Source organism: Haliotis cracherodii, unplaced genomic scaffold (genome assembly GCF_022045235.1).
Source record: "Haliotis cracherodii isolate W230 unplaced genomic scaffold, xgHalCrac1.p SCAF_6, whole genome shotgun sequence".
In the NCBI taxonomy this organism is placed as follows: Eukaryota; Metazoa; Mollusca; class Gastropoda; order Lepetellida; family Haliotidae; genus Haliotis; species Haliotis cracherodii.
In genome coordinates this window covers 62,549,597-62,567,702 of record NW_027266319.1, presented here as the reverse complement: position 1 = coordinate 62,567,702, position 18,106 = coordinate 62,549,597, and the positions used below count along the sequence as shown (strand labels likewise).

The 18,106-nt window shown below is 41.4% G+C and overlaps 1 protein-coding gene across 10 annotated transcripts in view; it reads right to left on the bottom strand.

Annotated features, from left to right (window-relative positions):
* Positions 1-18,106, bottom strand: part of LOC139446763 (plasma membrane calcium-transporting ATPase 2-like) — a 186,237-nt gene that overhangs the window by 133,225 nt on the left and 34,906 nt on the right. For all 10 annotated transcript variants that reach the window (XM_071228086.1, XM_071228085.1, XM_071228084.1 and 7 more), the window contains exon 3: positions 10,104-10,142. The gene's annotated coding sequence lies outside the window, so the exon portion shown is untranslated. The remainder of the gene's footprint in view (positions 1-10,103; positions 10,143-18,106) is intronic.

The following is an 18,106-nucleotide window of genomic DNA, read 5'->3' as shown; positions in this document are numbered from 1 at the left end:
ACATGCATGGAACAATTATGTTAATGTCAAACTTGCTGCACTTCAGACACTCGTTTTCAGTTTGCAACACAAGTTAATAGCCTTTGTGTCTCATTAATAACAATAGACCCCACAAAGATCCAGATTACAATGGGTCTTTAGCAACCCATGCTTGCCGTAAAAAAACAACTATGCTTGTCGTAGGAGGCGACTAACGTGATCAGGTGGTCAGGCTCGCTGACTTGGTTGATGCATGTCATCGTATCCCGATTGCGTAGATCGATGCTAATTATGTCAATCACTGGATTGTCTGGTCCAGATTTGATTATTAACAGACCGCCGTCATACAGTTGGAATGTTGCTGATACGGTGTCAAACAAACAAACAATGTGGTATCATTTTAGTTCATTGCCTTTGAAATATATAAAGACCTCATACACACGCATGTAGTTCCTAAATGAGTGAGTGAGTGAGTTGGGTTTAAAGTAGCTTTTAACAGTATTCCAGTTATATCACGGCGTGTCAGCTTAATGTGGGAGGAAAGCCCGAAGTGATGCAGGCCTCAGACGTTTACCACTTCGGTGAAACCCACGAGCATGGGTATGGTGCTGACAAACCTAGAAACATAATCGGGGCAAACCGGGATTTGAACCCACAAACATAGGTTTCTGGCATGCCCAAGGGACGCAACTCTGCACAGGGAATCGCGGCGCCTTGGACAACTGGGCCACCTGTGCCCCCTAGTTCCTAAATAACGTAAGTAGATACAAGGACTAACTGTTTCAAAATAAAGTAAAACTGCATAGCAAGGCATCTTCAGTGGAGACTAGTTCCTGTGCCCTGAGGTGGCCGGAATAAAATCAAGCTTGACATTGTGAGACAAGTCTTGAATTAAACATTCTAATATTGTATGAAGTACAAAGAGTGACCAAAACTTGATTGTTTGTGTTTAACGCCACACTGGGCAATATTCCGAGTCTGGACCAGACAATCCAGTGATTGATATCATGGTCATCAATCCACACAATTTGGATATGAAGAAATGCATCAACCAAGTCAGCGAGCCTGACCACCATTGTTGGACAAGTATAGCCAATTACTACATGTAAGCACTCAAGTCACCCGAAAAACACTTAGACCATCAGAGTGAGTGAGTGAGTGAGTGAGTGAGTTGGGTTTAACGCCGCCTTTAACAGTAGTCCAGTTATATCGCGGCGTGTCAGCTTAATGTGGGAGGAAAGCCTGAAGTGATACAGGTCTCAGACAGTTACCACTTCGGTTAAACCCACGAGCACGGTATGGTGCTGACAAACCTAGAAACATAATCGGGGCAAACCGGGATTCGAACCCACAATCATAGGATCCTGGCATGCCCAAGGGATGCAACTCTGCAGAGCGAATTGCGGCTCTTTAGACAACTGGGCCACCCGTGCCCCCCAAAACCATCAGACATATGCATTCACAGTTGAGTTTCTAAACATTTTGATCACCATATTAAAAATAGCGACTAAATAAAACATTACCTGTGGACAAGGAGCCAGGCTGCATTTACAGAAATCCCCTGCAATGTTCTACATTTTCCACATATTTTATGATCACTGTATCATTGTATGCCAGTGCTACCAAATATCACACAAAAAACTAGAGACAACACAAACTATATATGCAATTCATGAATAATACATGTCTACATTATATTTCTTAAACGGTGTGCATGATACAATCATTTTCCAATGGATTGGATGGGACCATCTGTTTTAAGTAGGTTGCTTTCAATATGCCAAATATCCCATAGCATTGGATAGTGTTATGACATCCTGACAAAATTGATGGAAGGGAGGTAACTCTTTGACATTCACCTACAAACAAGCATGATTCCTGTGTAATATCAAAACATAATCCCCACATTTATTTTACAGAAAGAAAATAAATATCGCTATATACAAAACTTAACCATGTCCAAAAGATGATTCTTTTTATTTTTGTGATGTGTTTGAATATATTCTGACACAATCACTTTCTTAGGAAAACATATATATTAACTTGGGCTGGGGCAAGTCCAAATTTACTAGACTTAAAATTGATGTGTAACCATGTAGTTATATAGTGAATTTTTGTCATGAAACAATATATCAACTGACTAACCATGGGTCCGGGTAGTCCTGTGGGTACCCAGGTCCTACTCAGTACCCACCCGACCCGAGTACCAGAGTACCCGAGTTACCCTTCTCAGCCCAAATATTCACCTCTAGCGGTACAGAGTAGTAGTAGAGGATGAAGGTGATGATGAAGATGATGATGAAGATGATGATGAAGATGATGATAGTTTCATCTCAGAAAGTTGTAGAAACATTACTGATGCAATGAAAAAATCCAGAAAACAGGATTCTGAATATTTCTATAGTTCAATATTTTCCACCATTAAGTTAACAAATCACTGTAGAAAGTATATCAAAAATATTTTCCTTGCCTCAAAGGTCAATCCGCCAAACACTAATTCATATGATGGACTACAGATTCATACAGAAAATCAATTACCGTATTCGACTTAATAAGCACCCCCTCTCTACTAAGCGCCCACCGCGACATTTGCTAATATATTGGCAAGTGAACAATCCCAATTAGCACCCCTTCCGATTGATCAATGTACACAAGACTTATTTATTTGCGTATAATACGCACTCGTGTGTTATATGCACCCTTAATTATGGGCAATGAAATTCTGGAAAAATATATCTGTCGTACATAAACACTTCAGGCTGTCAGCATAAACCACGAAATTTATCTTTCAACTCTGTTTTTTTCACCAAAACAATATTCTAATAAGAGCCACCTATCTCTAATTTTGAGAGCACCCTGGGCGCTTATTACGTCGAATACGGTAGCTTAAGTCGACATAAACTAACTCACAGCGCTCACCATAATAAAACTCATCACAATTTCTCCAACAGAATGAAAAAAATCCCCTAAAAACGAAATGATGGAAAACAAGTGTTTTTCACCACAGATTGTGTTGAGATTTCTTGATCACGGACAGAGGTACAAAATCTCATGTTGAAATGTACAGGCAAGCAACATACTTTCCCAGGAAATAAAAAGACAAAAAGTTGCTTCTCAACGGCAGATCAATACACAGGCTCCAGCATACACACAAAAACTTTTTATGGTTCCATGGTGAGTGTGAAATTCAATCAAGGATAGAAATCTTATTGGCAATTCAATCCCTTTTTCTTGGAGAGCATCTCCTTTATGTGATGAAGATTTTACTCTAGTGTAGACAATGTCAGAGCTATTTCATTGGTCTTCATCAGCCTTTTACCAACACACTTGATGAGCTACTCCCGTAAGCCCCCTCTCAAGTATCGATACTGTATCCCAGCGCATGTGACTGTTTTACGCTGCTTTAAACAGTATTTCAGTCGTATCAACATGTCAGCATAATGTAGTTGGATAGCCCGAAGTGATGAATATGTTAGAAAAAAATCAAATTCTGTCAGAGCCATTCTGGGATTCAAACTCTTGATCATATGATCCTTGTACACCTAAGGGACACAACTCTGTACATCAAATCAAAACTCAGCTGTCAGAGCTTTTCTGGGATTTAAATTTATGATCATATGATCCTGGTACACCTAAGGGACACAACTCTGAACCAGTTATCACAATACTAAAACACAAGGAAGGATGAGCCTGAGGCTGAGACCTGACTAACGGCCCCATCCACTGACAGCATGGTTTGTCTCACTATCAACCACTTGTTTATCTATTCTAGTGAGTGAGTGAGTGAGTGAGTGAGTGAGTGAGTGAGTGAGTGAGTGATGTAAGGTCGGAATGATGTCACACTAAAAGCGACATCAAAGCTGAAGATTGTTGACGTCATTCAACGAATTGTGGTTTTCTCAGACTGGGGTGGCCATCACTGCATTTATCTAAAGGGGAGCTGAGCTCAAAAGAATAGTCTCTATTCGCTGACCGTGGCATAAACCAACAGAAACATCAAATTCAGTGACGGGAACATCCATAAATGTTTCCTGAAAGCTGTTTCAATGCCTGTTTTCTCCTTATTCGCGTAGATATCTCTATAATTAAATTTCTACTGCCAGGGGTGTTAAATATGTCAACTGCAGTAAATGTATCGGTTTGTCTTGTGGGACCTCTTGTATCAGTTTGGGATGTCGGGAAGGCAGGGTGTCTCTTCTGTGACCTTGAGATGTCACAAAGTTCTCACATCCAATTAAAGCTCCCTTCAAACATTTCCCCTGGGATGTCTCCGCGCTACTTCAGGAGGAGGTCTGCACGGCCATTACACAAGGGGACATAATTCTCAACAATACAAGAACGAGACATAGATTATGGAAAGGGGGGGCAATAGAATAACGATAACACATCCAATTTTCAAATTGTACTTGTTGATCAACATCACTAGGCTGTCCATCTGGAGTTTAAAGTGAATAATGGAATTTAATCTTCATCAACAGACAAACTGATTTAACAAACTGACAAACTAAATTAAAAGTAATATTTGCTTGTTATCTGCAAATAAAGTAGTCTGTATTTTGTTGTTGTTTTGTCTACTGCCAAGTAAGGCACGGTGCTTTTTTTTAACAAATCAGCTGACCAAAATTTTCACAATGTGTAATAGCATAAAAATATAAAGTTGAGTCCTACTTTCTTCAAATGATAAATAAATCAAAGTATCAAGTCTTTGGAAGGCTTTTAGAAGTGATACACATAAGGAATAGGATTTATGGATGTCTACTTCTATACTATGAGGAACAAAGTTTTTGGAGTATGTTCTTACTCCTTCATCAGGTGAAATCAAAGTAGGCCAGCGGAAGATTGATCGTCCATCTTATTTCCATTAGAGCATCCTTTTAAAAGAATACATCCAAAACAATTATTTGTTTCTTAATTCTTCCATACTGACATCTAAAATTAATCTAAAACTTGGCAATCAATATTTTTTTCAGGATTTCAAACTTAGGGTCTATTAATATTGTAGTACTTTAATCTATGGTCTCTAAATCCTTAATAATAACTTCAGCATAATAACCATGATCCCCTAATTTTTATTTGTTTTTTTCAAACATTGAATAAAATACCAAAGACCATCTCTAAAAAAAGACTTGCCTTTGTACCGTTGCCTCATAGACAATATAACACGTCTTCAACAGAGTATTTGAAACTTAATCACGATACCACTAAATCCCAAGCTCTGAATAGGTCAAACGGCCACTGACAGACCGTGTAGATGCTTGATCCAATCACAGACACCGACACTCCAATAGCTTACACTAGTAGAACGCCAGTCTAAGACGGAAAGTTCAAAATCAAATATTAATGAGCCCAACACCTTTCATATCTCAAAATACCAAAACATCAAGCCAATTCAAAGATAATATTTCAAAATGCAATTTTCTGGCTAGCTGCATCCTGGACAGCCATGCACAGAAGAATAAAACTCAGGATAATTTGTCTGACTTGTTATTAGGACCCCCTGATACACCCCATAGAGACTCTTGGCTGACCAGTTGGATCAGATGTCTTGGTTAGAATACGTCCCCAGCAGCCCATGCTGGTAGTCCGTCTTACAGACCCTGATACAAATATATATATCAAATACAGCCCATGCAAGTCTATAATGTTTGGCAAGTCTAGATTACTGCAGTATCTGTAAATGAAGACAGTCACTGGGCTCCCTTTTATTATATTTTTATTAAGATAACTGAACAACTGTTTTTTCTGTACGATATGTTCATTTCAGAGACTAGATGTTAGTCTGCCCATGCTGGCCATAAGAGCTGACTGACCAGTTGGATCAGATGTCAGGGTTGGTTTCTTGGTTAGAATACGTTAGAATACGTCCCCAGCAGCCTCCATCATATAGCTGGAACTTTACCGAGTGCAGAGTTAAATAATAAATAAAAATATTTTTATATTTCATAAAGTTTCTGTACCCCATACAGAAACAGGAAGTTATCGGTTTCACTCATTCACATTCAGAGCTGTTTGTTTGACGTAATGGTTCACCACTGAAACAATTAAGGGGGTGTGCAGATCTTGTTTTAACAAATATCCAGCAGTAACAAAGCAATGGAAATTAAGAGAAAGATTCCGTGGGCATTCTGGACTAGAACAGGTCTCCGAGGTGAAGTCCTTTTCTTGTGTCCCCTGACGTGATATTGCTGGAATATTGCCAAAAGCAGTGTAAAATCATACTCACTCACTCATCCACTCTCAATCCATATCCCCATGGGGATTCTGGGTCAGATTGGTCCCCAGCAACCAATGCTGGTCATAAGTTTTGTTTGTTTGTTGTTTGACACCGCACTCAGAAATATCCCAGCTGCTATGATGCAGCCATTGATATCATGAGCATCAATTTACGCAATTGGGATACCATGACATGCATCAACCAATTCAAAGAGCCTGACCACCCGATCCGGTGAGTCGCCTGTTACGACAAGCATAGTCGCCTGTTATGACAAGCAATGTCGACTTTTATGACAAGCATTGGTTGCTGAAGACCTATTCTACCCCAGATTTTCACGGGAGAGACAAGCATGGGTTGCTGAAGACCTATTCTACCCCGGATCTTCATGGGGGAGACCAGCATGGGTTGCTGAAGACCTGTTCTACCCCGAATCTTCACGAGGGAGACAAGCATGGCCCGGGTCTTCACGGGTCGCTGATCACAAGAGGCAACTTAATGGATCACATGGTCAGGCATTGGTTGGTGACCACGTGCCATCGCATCCGACAGTACAGTTGCTAACAATATCTATCACTTGTTTGTCTGGTCCTGGCAATCATTTTCATGCTGCCACCACACAACAAACAAACAATAAACATTTAGCAAAGATTTCCCCTGACAAATAGATTCCTGACTAGCGGATTTCACTGTGTATACAAAGGACATCAAGTACATGTTGCAAGATGGCCTGAGAAGTGTAAAATAGCACCAGTCAGATAAACAAATGGCAAGCGGGCACTAGCAAACTGCTGTTTCTGAATGTGCAAACAAGTTCACAATAATGTATGCCAGTAACAGCATTATAACTGATGAAAGTGGCAAAAATATTCCTGTGTGACTCATTCATGCACATGATGTGACAATATGAACATACCATATTCGACGTAATAAGCGCCTACTGCACTCTCAAAATTCAAAATAGGGGCCTCTTATTAGAATAAAATTTAGGTGCAAAAAAAAAAGATTAAATTAAATTTTGTGGTTTATGCTGACAGCCTGAAATGATACAAAAGAAAAGTCTGTGCATATTATACACGAGAGATACATATTTCCAGAATTTAATTGCCCATAATTAAGGGTGCATATAACACACGAGTGCGTATTATACACGAATAAATAAGTCTTGCATAGATTGGTCAATCGGAAGGGGTGCTTAATGGGATTGTTCACTAGCCAATATATTAGCAAATATCACTATGGCGCTTATTACGTTGAATACGGTATTATTGAGTCACTGGCTTGACTAACCTCAACAGTTTTGTTTGGGATACATTGCGATCTTCTAACCAAGTTTGCCAGCCTGACCACCCAGTTCTGTCAGTCGCCTATTATGGCAAGCAGGGTTGCTCAAGACCTATTCTAACCTGGATCTTCATGGATAAAACTAAGTAAAAAGCAGAAATATTAGTAATAACAATACTTAAAATGAATTGGAAACACCTTAATTCCAATTTGGTAATTTTTACAGACTTGGGGCTCAATACTGGCCTCTGAGCGGGTCTAGATAATTCCCTGTAATGGCTCTAAACACGTCATAAATTTCAGTTAAAAAAGGCAAAGTCATAAATAGAAATTAGCTACTCAAATATATTGTGTAATGTGAACCAAACTATTAAAAATAGACTGTCAGTGCCTAAACCTCATCATTTTGAAAAAGTAAGTAATCAAAGCTTGAGAAAATAAGAAACCAAACAAAACATATTTGAGAACATGATCATTAACATGCGAGGTTTAAGGGAAACACCCTACAGCTCTATTCCAGAAAATAATTGATACAATCAGGTGTTAACGGCCAGACACATACCTAAATTTACATTTAAAAACCGGAAACTACGTCAAACTAGCTGCATCTTGTTTTCAGCATCAGTAATAAGTATCACATCTTATTGGTTAATTCTCCATGATAAAAACGCCTCAAATCATGCACTGAAATAAGAACATGGTACTTTCATGTTAATATGTTAAAAATCACTCAATGTTCTCATTAAGGATCATTTGAAACAGGATGCGATGATGAGGCTGGAAGAAACACTAAAGATGGCATCATCCAGATGGCAAAAAGGGCTAAAACTACAATTATTCAGGCTACAGCTGCTGAATGAAAATCGAAAATGCCAAAATAATGTATAAAATAGTCCCATATAAAAAACGCCAACAAAGGTCAGATTAAAGGATGCCCATGTTTATTAGTGCCTGAAATAAGAGTAGTAATTAGATCTTTGGGATAAACATGACATGCAGACAACAATATATATAATTCAGTATTTGGCAACAGACTTATAAAAACAAAATAGGAGCGAGCTTGAATTAACACCGAAATTTTTGTATTTCAGTTATAACATGGCTTGTCAAATGGGGAGAGGGGACAGCAGAGAGCAGGTTGTCCTTTGTGATCACATGATCCTGGAAGAACTAAGGGAGACAACTTTGGACAGTTAAGCTTTTGCCTCTTGGCTGTTTCAGAGTACAGAGCCCACTACAGCACAAGGCAAGGTAATAACAGGTAACATCCTTTAACATCTTTTGGTACGACACAACCAAGGGATCGAACTAGATGTTCCACTCTCTGGGCAGAATCTCTCTCAACTCGACAGATAGAGTTTAACACTGATTAGTGGTCAACTATCATACTACCATAGATTACATTAGACTGTGCTAGGACTATCGTAACTACCATAGATTACAATAGACTGTGCTAGGACTATCATAACTACCACAGTTTACAATAAGCTTGCTGGGACTATCGTAACTACCACAGTTTACAATAGACTGAGAAAGGACTATCGTAGCTACCACAGTTTACAATAGACTGTGCTAGGACTATCGTAACTACCACAGTTTACAATAGACTGTGCTAGGACTATCGTAACTACCACAGTTTACAATAGACTGTGCTGGGACTATCGTAACTACCACAGTTCACAATAGACTGTGCTAGGACTGTCGTAACTACCACAGTTTACAATAGACTGTGCTGGGACTATCATAACTACCACAGTTTACAATAGACTGTGCTGGGACTATCGTAACTACCACAGTTTACAATAGACTGTGCTGGGACTATCGTAACTACCACAGTTTACAATAGACTGTGCTGGGACTATCGTAACTACCAAAGTTCACAATAGACTGTGCTAGGACTATCGTAACTACCACAGTTTACAATAAACTGTGCTGGGACTATCATAACTACCACAGTTTACAATAGGCTGTGCTGGGACTATCGTAACTACCACAGTTTACAATAGACTGTGCTGGGACTATCGTAACAACCACAATTTACAATAGACTGTGCTGGGACTATCGTAACAACCACAATTTACAATAGACTGTGCTGGGACTATCGTAACTACCACAGTTCACAATAGACTGTGCTAGGACTATCGTAACTACCACAGTTTACAATAGACTGTGCAAGGACTATCGTAACTACCACAGTTTAAAATAGACTGTGCTGGGACTGTGCATCTCCCATAGTTTAACATATATTAGCACTCAAGTATCAGAACTCCTATAGTTTAAGACAAACCTGCAATAATCATAGCACCACAACTACTTTGCACAAGTCGACCCCTGTTGATCATACATAAGGAAGGCCACCAGTGCCACTTGCATAGACACTATGACCTTCAGATGTTGCAAGTCTAATCATAAGCAATAGACAATAGACTGTGCTAGGACTATCGTAACTACCATAGTTGATCGTACATAAGGAAGGCCACCAGTGCCACTTGCATAGACACTATGACCTTCAGGTGTTGCAAGTCTAATCATAAGCATACAGGTATGGATAATCTTAGTGCAAAGTCCTTGCATGCAAGTGGGCTAACAAACATATCTGACTCTGCTATGAGGGCATGAAGCAACTTACCTCTTCAGCACATAGCCTGTCAGCAAACAAGATGAAAATCTGCAAAAGTCAGAAACAGTCTGAATATACATAAAATAACCAATTATCTAAATATGTAGAAACGATCTCATCCACTAATACCATAATGTCCACAGCGGGAGACTACGAAACACATGTATAATTCAGATGAATTTATCAGGAACAAAATTTACTTTCTCCATGTTCTTTGCACCTTGACAATTTGTAGCAAAACAGATGTGAGTGAGTGAATTGGGTTTAACGCCGCTTTTAACGGTATTTCAGTTATATCAGGGCGTGTCAGCTGAATGTGGGAGGAAAGCCCGAAGTGATGCAGGTCTCGGACGTTTACCTATTCGGTGAAACCCACAAGCAGGGGTATGGTGCTGACAAACCTAGAAACATGAAAGGGCGAACAGGGTTCCAAACTCACAATCATACGTTTCTGGCGTGCCCAAGGGACGCAACTCTCAACAGCAAATGGGCATCTTGATGAACTGCCCACCTGTGCCCAAAGTTATAAGAAGAGTCCACAAAGACACATTATGTTATTTCTAAACAGATTATGTGAAACTAAAGGACTGATTTGCACTTTATTGTCCCGATAGCTACCTACCACCATGATCGATAGTCAGTATTTAGAAACATGTCCAACACCCAGGCTCTTCAGACAGACAAAGCAAGGTGATTAATTGAGCATCCTTTCAATAAATGCATTCTCAGTTTTGACTAATCCAAAATGCTGAACAGTTTCAAGCTTATTTTCACTGAAAGAATAAACACATGCTAAAAATCAATATCCTAGAAATGCAGAATAAATGATGTGGTCACTCGAAAATTCACCCCATTCTTTACAAGATGCCGAAGTAATGTGATAAATTGGCTTTGTTTTATCCAAGAATCTCCATCATAAACAACAGGGTATGGTCTGACAAAGCAAAGCCATCCATCAGCCAGATTACAAAACTGTCAAACAGAACTCAGCTCCCTCCCTGTACAAATACCAATCTATTGCATCCTGTGCACAGTAGATGTCTCCCAGGAATATCGTGTGTAATAAACCATGCATTATCATGATTGATAAATGAACAGTGCATCCTGTAGGTTTAAAGGGGACGAGGCTTCAGCAACATGGCAGTCCATTGTTTCGCAACATGTTTTGGGATTGTTTGTTGTTAAACCGCAGAACACCTCTTTGGTCTGGTGGAAGAGTGTCCTCCCGGATAGCGGAAGTTCCAGGGTTCGAGTGAGTGAGTGAGTGAGTGAGTGAGTGAATTGGGTTTAACGCCACTTTTAACAGTATTACAGTTATATCACGGCGTGTCAGCTCAATGTGGGAGGAAAGCCGGAAGTGATGCATGTCTCAGACGTTTACCACTTCGGTGAAATCCACGAGCATGGGTATGGTGCGGACAAACCTAGAAACATAATCGGGGCAAACCAGGATTCGAACCCACAATCATAGATTTCTGGCGTGCCGAAGGGTCACAACTCTGCACAGCGAATCGCGGCCCCTTAGACGACTGGGCCACCTGTGCCCCCTCCAGGGTTCGATTCGCGGCAGCATTATACCAAAAGATGTTCAAAGATGGTACTTGTTGTTAGCCTGTCTGGCGCTCAGCATGAAGGAGCAAAAACAAGGACTGGTCGACTCGGAGTCAGTATACTGTGTCTGCTCTGAGTGGGGTATTCATGTTATACCATATAAATCAGTATCAGTCCGGACTAGTACGTACGTACAGACAAAAAGACAGACAGACAGACAGACAGACAGACAGACAGACAGACAGACAGACAGACAGACAGGTCATTACGTAAGTGCAATAATCTTGGATGCAACACCCATAGTGCTAAGTGAGTGAGTGAGTGAATATGGTTTTAAGCTCCTTTTAGCAATAGTCAAGCAATAGGATGGCAGGAGACCAGAAAAGGGCTTCCCACATTGTACCTATGTAGGGAACAAACATGATCCTTTGGCTTAAAAAGCAAATGCTACAAAAACTAAAGGCGCCTTCACCACACCCTTCCCACCATAGTGGTAAGATTCACATAGTACTCATATATGGAATCAAACCTGGGTATCCAGAATGACAAGCAAACGCTCGAGCCACAAGGCTACTAGGGCTGGACGAGTCCAAATTTACTACCCGGATACCCAACCCCCTATTACCCGACCCTACCCGGGTACCCACTGTAGGTCTCAAGAGTTGGGAACACAATGTCTAATTGGGAATAGTTTAACTGTAGCCTTGGCAACAACTGTTTCGATACATGTATGAAACCAGAGACAATAACAGATATATGGTCTCTTATGAAACGATCAAATCATGCGTACACTGAAGTTGACTGAAGCTTTATCTTTACTCAAACATATTCAAGTCAAAAGGAATGTTTGCATCATCAGAAAGAAAAGGGAACATCAGCGACTAGTAGTGTAACCACTGAGCTCCAATGAGTTTTTGTCATTAAACAATATATCACGTGACTAACCACGGGTCCGGGTAGTACTGTGGGTACCCAAGTACCCGAGTACCCGAGTTACCCGTCCCAGCCCTAAAGGCTACCCCACTGCTTCCTAAGGGTGACTGATTAATGCAATAGGTGTTAATGTTCCACAGCAGATATACGCTTTACATAAAGTAGACTAGGCACAATTTTTATTCTGGCATAAAAGAAACGCTGAAATTCAAATCCTCCCATCCTACAGCTTGTTACACGCGAGAAGCAATTCTGGTATTGATTTTGAAAGCATATATAAAATGCCATGCCCTTAAACTCCCCGTCAGGCTATAAGGAGAAATGTTTGTATCATGTCTCTCAGCATGGCCTGGCGGTGAAATGTTACACCTCCAGTCGTAGGTCAACTCAAGGGGCACTATCGGAAAAATCCATCCAGTTTGACTCTCTCCTACAATTTCTTGTAAAGACCCATTAACCCAATTTCATGCAGTCTTAGTCGGGGGGACTTAAGTATACAAATGTCGCTCACCGAATATTGGAGGCAAATTAGAAATAGATTTGAACTGAATTCATTGAACCTCCAGACGGAAAAATCAAATCCCAGATCGGCCATCTTTGATCTTACTCGTTGCAGCATCAGAAGCTGATGGTTGTGTCAGAAGCATTGATGTGAAGACTCCCAAATCTAGCCTGGCCTTAAGATATGCAATCAAAACAGTGGCATTGCATTGCAACTTATCAGTGAGACACATTCTCAACTCTGTATGTTTCTCTCCTTGATAACCATCGTCTGAAGAGACTCTTGGACAAAAGCTATTCACCCACAACTTGGTCCACAAATACATCATCCAAACACATCCAAACACATCAGCTGCCCAGCTGGGCATGTCCCGTGTGAGCGCTAGTTGACGATGGAGGGACAAGAAGCTGGCAGATGAAATCTTGCACAGATCAGACACTGTTGTGTTGGGTCTAGGCACATTAAGCACGTTTGTAGAGGACTTCAATCACCAGTTTGACAGGGTAAATACAGGGTAGAAGAACATATGGCATCAAGATCCACCTCTGAGCCCCATCTTCAGTCGTACATATCTAGATTCAGCAAGGGTAATCACACAACCCCCTCATCAATCATGGCAGCCCCGTTAGCACTGATTCAGTTATTACTTTCGGCGACAAGATATTAGTTGATCCAAGACAATGCAACACTTTAGTTTACAAAGTCATGACAGGACATTCATGAAGATTCGTAAGCCAAGAACAGCATAAGTTGGAAACCAAGTAACAATTCCATGAGCCAAATGATAATATTTTTGGTGTAGGGTGAGTGAGTGAGTAAGGTTTAATGTCGCTTATAGCAATATTCTATCAATGTCATAGCAAGGAACACCAGAATTGGACTTAACACATGTCTGTGTGTCTACAGAGTGATGAGCAAACGCTTTAACCACTAGGCGACCCCCCCCCACCCACCCCCCCTGGGTGGGTTGAGTGCACGGGTATGGTGCGGACAGACCTAGAAACATAATCGGGGCTAACCAGGATTCCAACCCACAATCATAGGTTTCTGGCGTGCCTAAGGGATGCAACTCTGCACAGGGAATCATGGTGCCTAAGATGACTGGGCCACCCGTGTCCCCTGCCTGGTGAGCTCAGCCAGGATATATCTCTTCATTGTACAAGTGATGGCCTTCTACTGGTAACAGTCATTTGAAGCCCACTAAGAAAAATATTAGGCTTAAGATAAAGTGAGGTTGGAATTTGGTGCATACATCCCTGCATCCCTCTTCTGGATCAGTGTAAGCAATATATCTAGATATCCACATGATGTTTCCATTCTGGTCAGGAAGTCACAAATATTCACATCAGGCATGGCTTGAGGGAGGCTATAAAAGGTTATACTACACTCATGACTATGGAGAGATTTGCAGTTTGTGGACGGATATCAGATCATGCCTGCAAATGGTCGTGGGGTTTGAGAGGAAAAAGGAGCTTATTTCTTTATTGGTGCGTTAAAACTGTGGCGTCTTGTAGCACTGAGCTGAAGACACAGCTCCTATCGGTACAAGGAGCTCCTTCAGAAAACAGACCCCCCCCTAATCCCATATCAATCAATACCTATCTCATTAACACTGTTGCTCGCCCTCAGCAGAAGCCAATGACAAATAGTCATACCACAGACCTTTCAGGTCTAGGGAAATACAACTATTATCATAAAACTAAATCATAATATTGTAAAGTTCATGTGCATTGCAATAATATCATATTTCTGGATAATTAAGGATTTTCACTTTTCTGAGATTATTTCCACCAATGGGAGAGTATGGTTTGACGCCGCTTTTAGCAATTTCATTGTGGGGACACCAGAAAAGTGAGTGAGTAAGTGAGTGAGTGAGTGAGTGAGCGAGTGAGCGAGCGCTGATAAAACCACTAACTGTTAAGTTGTTTTAAGTGCGAAAATATATAAACCGTGAATTTTAACTTTGAACCAGACTTACTGTTGACTGCACATTAGTATTTGGCTTGCGTAGTGCATCGCCACATATTAACTTTCAATGGGAGCGAGTTATTAATTTAGGAAGATCACTCCAAAATAACTATCCAAATTTAAATCCATGGACCCAAACATGGAATAATTTCCATTTTTAGGCTCATGATTGAAATTACACGCAGACCTAAATACGGAATCTTGGTCGTCATCGTGAGTGTCGGACAAACTGACGTGTAGGCCAGCTGACCTACAGGACAAGTCACATGTAACAACCAGGTCATGCATTTCTTCTTCCCAGCCAAATATCGCATATCCAGATGAACTTGGGAAGATATTCCACTACCATGTCATTATTTAGTATTTCAATCCATGTCTGAGGACTAAGGCTATGTGATCAATATGCCAATATACTCATGATTTATCTTATTTCCAAGCCTACTTCTTGTCATCTATGAATATAAAAACCATGGCAAGATCCCCCACCGTGAGAAGTATCGGTCTTCGCCTACTCGTCAGAGCTGCTGCCTGCTGTAGGCAGAGACAAACACCGTGACCGATGGAGAAAGATGGGAGTCACACAACAACAAGACGAACACTGCACCGATCACACTGTATTGATTCCAGACGTAAACCAATATTTAGCAGGCTGGAGAGAGGGAGGTGGTTCATTGGCAGCCATAGCGCTTCAGTCTGACCTGGTCCAAGTCCAATAATCTATAGCTGTTAGAACGAGGTGATGGAGGATCTGCCTTTGTCCCTCTCCTCCATAAAGCAGAGCTACGAATACAGTCATCAGGTTGAAAATGACAACATTACGGCCAGGTATCTCTTGGCCCAGATTGGTTTGAATCTGGACTGGAGGCCAGTGAAAACATCGGTCCGCTCCAACTGGTACGCACCCTTGGTATTGATTGCGTGGGTGGCTTGTATTCCAGTACCCAATGGATAATAAGGGGAAAAAATAGGGATTAGACCCGGGGCATCGACCGAGGTGTTTTACGTCATGTTCAATATTGTTGGTATCTCCAAGGTCAGATAACACTGATATTCGGTGCAACTTCTCAATGGTATTCATTTGAAGGACATAGTACTAAAAAAAGAGAACTTCAGTCAATGTCAATCAATTTGTCCAATCAATTTGTCCAATCAATGAAAATCATTATGAAAATCTTTTCATCCAATGAAACAAGACACAAGAAATAATTTTCCTTTCAGATAGTAAAAAAACACAAAAGTATTAGTGTTTGTTTTCTTGTTTGTTTAACCCCGCACTTCCAGCATCATTCCTGCTACACGATGGTCTGTAAATAATCAAGTCTGGACCTGACAATCCAGTGATGGATACTCTGAGCAACAATTCAGTCATTGGGGTACGAGGACTTACTTAACCAAGCCACCGAGGTGAGGTGAGGTGAGGTGAAATGGGGTTTAACGTCGCGTCCAAGATTATTGCACTTATATAAGCGACGTGCATGCACGTGTATGTGTGTGTGTGTGTGTGTGTGTGGCTGCTCTACTAGTCCGGGCTGATGCCGATTTATAGTGCTAACACACTGAGATACCATGCCGCAGTTTAACATGAATACCCCACTCAGACACAGTATACTGAGCCCCTTAATGCTGAGCCCCAGACAGGGTAACAACAAGTACCATCTTTTAACGTCTTTTGGTATTATGCGGCTGGGGATCGAACCCCGGACCTTCCGCTCTCCGGGCGGACGCTCTACCACTAGACCATGGAGGCGGTCTTCAAGCCACTGAGCCTGACCACTGAGCCTGACCACTGAGCCTGACCACTGAGTCTGACCACTGAGCCTGACCACTGAGTCTGACCACTGAGTCTGACCACTGATCTCATGATCAGTGTGAGTGGAAGGGGACCTATCCTAAACAGGAATCCCTATTGCAACAATGCTAAATGCAGCATAAAGAAATACCAAGTCCCTTAAACACTGACATGCATGTAGGAAAGCTGTAAAAAACTAAAACTAAAACAAGATAACCATCAAGAGATCGCATCACAAAACCAGGATATCAAACAGAATAGCAAAGACGCACCTAGCCTTACTCCAAGGCTGTACTGAATGAGAAGTCCATGGGTGTATAGTAATTCTATCCTTTGTGATAATGTTTAACGCCCCTTTTAGCATTATTCCAGCAGCAGGGGACACCAGCAATATCACGGGCAAGGGGGGGACACCAGAAATGGGCTTCACACATTGTACCATCAAACCCGGGTCTTCGGCGTGACGAGCAAACGCAAAGGCTCATGTTTTCCTCATGCTGCATTAAGCATTATTGCAATAGAGATTCCTGGTCAGGATAGGATAGGTCCCCGTCTGTCTCTTACCGGGACAACATGTTCTTATTTTATTTGTTTAGCGACTTGTGCAAGTCTAACACACCATAAAAACCCTTTACAGCTGAAGTCATGACCAACACAAGTTGGGAACAGCACCGCAGCATAGTGGCACAACAGACTACTGAACAAATGTCAACCCCAGAATCAATACTTGTGTTGTGTGGACTAAAAGTAACCAGAAAGCTGGTACAAGCTGTTGTACACTTCCTTCTATATTTAGCTGTATTGCCAGCACTCCAAGTAATGCTCACTGCAGGCCAGCCTTCCATATAGTGGCCCGAAACACCAACAGTCTGGTTTACAAGGTGAGGTGAGGTGAAATTGGGTTTAACGTCGCGTCCAAGATTATTGCACTTATATAGCGACATGCATGCACGTGTGTGTGTGTGGCTGCTTGTACTAGTCAGGACTGATGCTGATTTATAGTGCTAGCTCACTGAGATACCATGCCACAGGAATACCCCACTCAGACAGAGTATACTGACTCCGAGCCGACCAGTCCTTGTTTTAGCCCTCTAAAGCTGAGCGCCAGACAGGGTAACAACAAGTACCATCTTTTAACGTCTTTTGGTATGACGCAGCCGGGGATCAAACCCCGGACCTTCCGCTCTCCGGGCGGACGCTCTACCGCTAGACCACGGAGGTGGTCCTTTACAAGCATGTGAGCTTAACATCTGTTATCACCTTGCTGCA